This window comes from Coregonus clupeaformis, chromosome 6, assembly GCF_020615455.1.
Source record: "Coregonus clupeaformis isolate EN_2021a chromosome 6, ASM2061545v1, whole genome shotgun sequence".
In the NCBI taxonomy this organism is placed as follows: domain Eukaryota; kingdom Metazoa; phylum Chordata; class Actinopteri; order Salmoniformes; family Salmonidae; genus Coregonus; species Coregonus clupeaformis.
Window position 1 is genome coordinate 52,735,557 of NC_059197.1, and position 6,619 is coordinate 52,742,175.

Sequence of the window (6,619 nt, forward strand, 5' to 3'; positions counted from 1 at the left end):
CGACAGAGGAGAAGCCGACGAGCGAGAAATTATCAAGCCACCATTGCGGTCCAGTGTGTGGAAACACTTTGGCTTTTGCAAAGACGGAGATGTTCTAAATAAGTCGCTCGCTGTTTGTAGGATATGTAAAGGTCAAGTAAAGTACAACGGCAACACGACAAATCTCTCCAACCACCTACTAAGGCGCCATGGGATTTCACACAACACCGACCGTCCAGGCACCTCTTGCAGCGTTCCCGCTGCTACAGCAGCGAAAGGTAAAGTCAACTCTGCAGAAGCCTCAGGTCTCGCCTGCATGTTTAGTCAGAGACTAGGCCAAAACTCAGCTCGGGCCAAAAACATCACGGCAACAATTGCCAAGTTTATCTGCAAAGACATGCGACCCTACAGTGTGGTTGAAAATCCGGGATTCCGTTAAATGATTCAAACATTGGAGCCAAGGTACACAATACCAAGCCGACCACACTTCTCAGAAAAGGTTATTCCTGCATTGTACGAAAGTACTAAGAATGATGTGAAGCTGTCACTTTCTCAAGCTGAACGAGTAGCTGATAACGACAGATGGCTGGACGTCATGCTCAAATCAGGGTGTGTGACAATTACCTCTCATCACATCACATTGCTAACCAGAGTTTTAAATGAAGCCCATACTGGTAAAAATATTGGCGCTTTACTGCGTGAAGCCTGCATGGAGTGGAAAATCTACGACAAGAATCCTGCCATCGACACAGATAACGCCAGGAATATGATTGTGGCCGGTGCAGAAGCCCCAGTTCAGTCACATTACCTGCTTCGCACATACACTCAACCTTGCCTCGCAGAAGGGTTTGGGGGTGGACCGTGCTTCCAGGTTGTTGGGGAAAGTGCGAAAAATTGTTGGATATTTTCACCGCAGCCCGATTGCATGTCACGCCCTACAGGAAAAACAAACTCTGATGGATTTACCAAAACATAAACTGATCCAAGACATAATCACCAGATGGAACAGTTCATTCGAAATGCTTGAACGTTTTTTTGGAACAACAGCCAGCTATAATGTGCAACTCTGATGTCCAAGGATCTACGAAAGGGGGTCACAGATGTAGGCACGCTGAGTGAGAGTGATATTTCCAACATGGATGACATTGTTCAGTTGATGGGTCCTGTCAAAATGGCAACCACAGTGATGTGTGAAGAAGACCAGCCAACTCTCTCTGTAATTGCTCCTCTTCAAGCAAAACTGCTGAAACACCTACAGCCATGCGAAGACGACTCAACCCTGGTTGCAGAGATTAAGAGGGTGATGGCCAGTGACCTCTCCACACGCTACAGAGGCACCCAAGATGCTCTCAACATAGGTAATTAATTTGGAGTCTTAATTAAAATCAACTTGGTTAATATTTTAGGTTATTAGACTGTATTAATTTGTAAAATGCCACACCTTTGCGTTTTCAAGTTTGAATTTGAGTTGTTTTTTTCATATGGAAAAGTAAACAAGATATCTGCAATACAATTCTTAGTTCATGGTGGCTTTACATCATCACTGTGCCACATTTCTTTTAAACATACTAAAGTTTAATCTTCTGATTATTTTGTGTATGAGGAGGAGGTCATCACTTGCAATTTCAGGTCAACTTAATTTAATAATGCAATGAATGCAATATTCTTGTTCTTTAAACAGCATCAGCGTTGGACCCGCGATTTAAAGAACTGCCCTACCTGGAAAAAAGAGGACAGAGAACAGGTCTACACAAAACTGGTTTTTGAGGCAGAAGTGTCCCACCAGGTAACTCTTCTCTCCTCTTTCCTCTGCTCTTTTCTCTTCTCCCCCTTTCATTTGTCCTCTCTCAAATCTCATCTGTTCTTTATCTTCCTCTAAATTTATGTGTGCAGTATTACAGAGCAGAAATTTGAACAGTTCACACATTCTTACATCAATAGATGCAAGCAATGGGAAATCAGGAGGAAGACGAGGGAAGCTCAAGCACAAAGCTGTCAGGATTCAATGAAGAGACCACAGGTGTGTTTCATGTGATACCAATAAAAGATTGTTGTTGTTTTGTATTAATGAGAAACATGACTATATTTTGAAATATATTTCTTATATTGTAGCTCCAAATGAGTCACCTCCTTGTAAGAAGAAAGCCTTAGATGCGCTGTTTGGCGATTCCTTCACCCAAAGAGAAAGAAAATCCACAAGCGAGACAGCCAGAGCAGAGGTGTTAAGGTACCGAGCAAAAGATGCGTTGCCTTTGACTGAAAATGCTATGAAGTGGTGGAGATCTCAGGAGAAAGAGCTACCTGTACTTTCCACCCTTGCTAAACGGTACCTGTGCATTCCAGGCACCAGTGTGCCAGCAGAACGAGTTTTTAGTACTGCTGGCGACATAGTGAACGCACAGAGAAGTGTTCTGCGGCCAGATCATGTTGATCAGTTGATATTTAAAAAATAAAATCTGTAGTCATTGAAGAGTAGCCTAGTAGGTTACACTTGATCTTTTGTTGAATATTGTTTGTTTATTAAAATGAGAGTAGTAGCAGGTTCATCCACTGCTCATTCAACCTGAAGAAATGTTGGTTGCACTTTATTTTTGATATTAATACTGTATTTGTATTGTAATGTTGAAAAACAAAAGCAGAAGTAGCAGGTAAACCTACTGTTAATTCAACCTGAAGAGATGTTGGTTGCACTTTATTTTTGATATTAATATTGAATATTTTCATGTTGAAAAACAAAAGCAGAAGTAGCAGGTAAACCTACTCTTTATTCAACCTGAAGAGATGTTGGTTGCACTTTATTTTTGATATTAATATTGTAATATTTTTATGTTGAAAAACAAAAGCAGAAGTAGCAGGTAAACCTACTGTTAATTCAACCTGAAGAGATGTTGGTTGCACTTTATTTTTTATATTAATATTGAATATTTTCATGTTGAAAAACAAAAGCAGAAGTAGCAGGTAAACCTACTGTTAATTCAACCTGAAGAGATGTTGGTTGCACTTTATTTTTGATATTAATATTGTAATATTTTTATGTTGAAAAACAAAAGCAGAAGTAGCAGGTAAACCTACTGTTAATTCAACCTGAAGAGATGTTGGTTGCACTATACAAACATACATACTGTACATACACATACATATATATATTTTTTAAATATATTCCCCTTTATTACTTTCCAACCCCAACACCCTTTCCCTAATTGGAGTAAACTAGTGAACAACAATGCTTAGGCCTCTATTTCCAGCTTATACTTACTATATACATTTTATGGACACACTCAATTTTACAATAATTATATTTTGTTTGTTTTTTCTCCTGAACTTCTTCTACTCTCAACCTCTCCGATCATTTTCATGATGTCCATCCGGTTTGCTTCTACAGTGGGGAAAAAAGTATTTAGTCAGCCACCAATTGTGCAAGTTCTCCCACTTAAAAAGATGAGAGAGGCCTGTAATATTCATCATAGGTACACGTCAACTATGACAGACAAATTGAGAAAAAGAAATCCAGAAAATCACATTGTAGGATTTTTTATGAATTTATTTGCAAATTATGGTGGAAAATAAGTATTTGGTCACCTACAAACAAGCAAGATTTCTGGCTCTCACAGACCTGTAACTTCTTCTTTAAGAGGCTCCTCTGTCCTCCACTCGTTACCTGTATTAATGGCACCTGTTTGAACTTGTTATCAGTATAAAAGACACCTGTCCACAACCTCAAACAGTCACACTCCAAACTCCACTATGGCCAAGACCAAAGAGCTGTCAAAGGACACCAGAAACAAAATTGTAGACCTGCACCAGGCTGGGAAGACTGAATCTGCAATAGGTAAGCAGGTTGGTTTGAAGAAATCAACTGTGGGAGCAATTAATAGGAAATTGAAGACATACAAGACCACTGATAATCTCCCTCGATCTGGGGCTCCACGCAAGATCTCACCCCGTGGGGTCAAAATGATCACAAGAACGGTGAGCAAAAATCCCAGAACCACACGGGGGGACCTAGTGAATGACCTGCAGAGAGCTGGGACCAAAGTAACAAAGCCTACCATCAGTAACACACTACGCCGCCAGGGACTCAAATCCTGCAGTGCCAGACGTGTCCCCCTGCTTAAGCCAGTACATGTCCAGGCCCGTCTGAAGTTTGCTAGAGTGCATTTGGATGATCCAGAAGAGGATTGGGAGAATGTCAAATGGTCAGATGAAACCAAAATATAACTTTTTGGTAAAAACTCAACTCGTCGTGTTTGGAGGACAAAGAATGCTGAGTTGCATCCAAAGAACACCATACCTACTGTGAAGCATGGGGGTGGAAACATCATGCTTTGGGGCTGTTTTTCTGCAAAGGGACCAGGACGACTGATCCGTGTAAAGGAAAGAATGAATGGGGCCATGTATCGTGAGATTTTGAGTGAAAACCTCCTTCCATCAGCAAGGGCATTGAAGATGAAACGTGGCTGGGTCTTTCAGCATGACAATAATCCTGGCTTCGTAAGAAGCATTTCAAGGTCCTGGAGTGGCCTAGCCAGTCTCCAGATCTCAACCCCATAGAAAATCTTTGGAGGGAGTTGAAAGTCCGTGTTGCCCAGCGACAGCCCCAAAACATCACTGCTCAGAGGAGATCTGCATGGAGGAATGGGACAAAATACCAGCAACAGTGTGTGAATACCTTGTGAAGACTTACAGAAAACATTTGACCTGTGTCATTGCCAACAAAGGGTATATAACAAAGTATTGAGAAACTTTTGTTATTGACCAAATACTTATTTTCCACCATAATTTGCAAATAAATTCATAAAAAATCCTACAATGTGATTTTCTGGAAAAAAAAATCTCATTTTGTCTGTCATAGTTGACGTGTACCTATGATGAAAATTGCAGGCCTCTCTCATCTTTTTAAGTGGGAGAACTTGCACAATTGGTGGCTGACTAAATACTTTTTTTCCCCACTGTATATGCATTTACATTTTAGTCATTTAGCAGACGTTCTTATCCAGAGCGACTTACAGTTAGTGCATTCATTTTTTTTTTCATACCCCCTGTGGGAATCGAACCCACAACCCTGGCATTGCAAACGCCATGCTCTATCAACTGAGCTACATCCCTGCCGGCCAGTCCCTCCCCTACCCTGGAAGATGCTGGGCCAATTGCGCGCCGCCCCATGGGTCTCCCGGTCGCGGCCGGCTACGACAGAGCCTGGATACGAACCAGGATCTCTAGTGGCACAGCTAGCACTTTGATGCAGTGCCTTAGACCACTGCGCCACTATATGCCATATCTTTCTAACTGTGCTCTTTCACAAAAGCTCCCAACCTACAACCTATATACTTATTATGGACACAGTATGCTTACATTATTAGTTATCTTGTTGTTAGTTGTTATTAGTCCCATCCTTCAACTCCATTCAACACCACCCATCTATCTCTTAACACCATCCATATAGGATTTCTATTTGCCATATATTTTTCAACTGTACTGTGATGTTTTACAAAAGTTCTGAACCTTTCTATTCTCATTGTTTCTACAGATTGTAAATATTCCAAAGTATTATTATATTATTGATCGATTGACAATGACTTTTCAGATCACCCAGTAATGCTATCTGCAAGGTTAGCTCCAGGTAAATATTGCAATCCTTTAGCCATTCCTGAACCTGTGTCCAAAAACAAGCTACAAATGGACAGTACCAAAACAAATGATCTAATGATTCTGTCTCTTCGCAGCAAAATCTGCAGAGCTGGGAAGATTGTATCCCCCATATAAATAACATTCTATTGGTAGCAAGAATTTTATATAATAATTTAAATTGAAAGATTCTAAGTTTTGAATCCGGTGTCGTTTTGCATATCAGCTCATAAACACTATGCCATGGGATCGGTACGTCAAAAATTTCTTCCCAACTATTTTGTAATCTATATGGGACGGCTGTCAATCCTTTGGTCCTTAAATGAAACTGGTATACTTTTTTATTTATCACAGTTTTCTTTAACCAATTATGTTATTTAATGCAAGGCCAACAGACAAGTTCCTTACTTTCTCCCCCTTCCACTTTCCTCTTCCATTTTTGCGGTAAGGCTGCAATTATTTGGTTGTAATTTTGGGTAGAGCAGACATTTCCATATGTTTTTGTTTCCCACTGATCTTTGTCAATAGCGCCTGCTAAATTCTGGGCAGCAATGTTGTTTAGAGCAGTAGCAACACAGTTCTCCATGGCAAACGATATATATTTCAAAAAAATATGTGGTAGCAAAGATTATCTACACATACTGAGCAGTTTACGTTATAGAAAGAAGCGTGCTACATGGCAGACCAATCTGAACTCATCTCTTGGCATGTCCAGCCCATCCATTATCTCAGCCAATCATGGCTAGCTGGAAGGTTCCTGTCTTTTTCTGTTATTCATTCCATTCAGTTTTAAATCTTGAAATACAAGTTCAATTTATGAATTCAATGATTACATTTGTGCATTACAAATTCAAAGTCTTAAATTCAACTACAATATCCTAATACAAATTCAAAAGTATGGAATTCTAATTCAATATCTTAATACATATTCTAAATTATGGAATTCTAATTCAATATCCTAATATAAAATTGACATTATGGAATCCAAATAAAATTAATGTTGGCACTGAAATAG

At 39.8% G+C, this 6,619-nt stretch overlaps 1 long non-coding RNA gene across 1 annotated transcript; it reads left to right on the top strand.

The window, feature by feature from the left end:
- Window positions 1-1,703: 1,703 nt before the first annotated feature.
- LOC121535925 lies at window positions 1,704-2,413 on the top strand. The gene is made up of 3 exons (XR_006661155.1): window positions 1,704-1,765; window positions 1,921-1,999; window positions 2,092-2,413. It is a non-coding gene; the product is annotated as an uncharacterized LOC121535925 (long non-coding RNA).
- The last annotated feature ends 4,206 nt before the right edge of the window (window positions 2,414-6,619 follow it).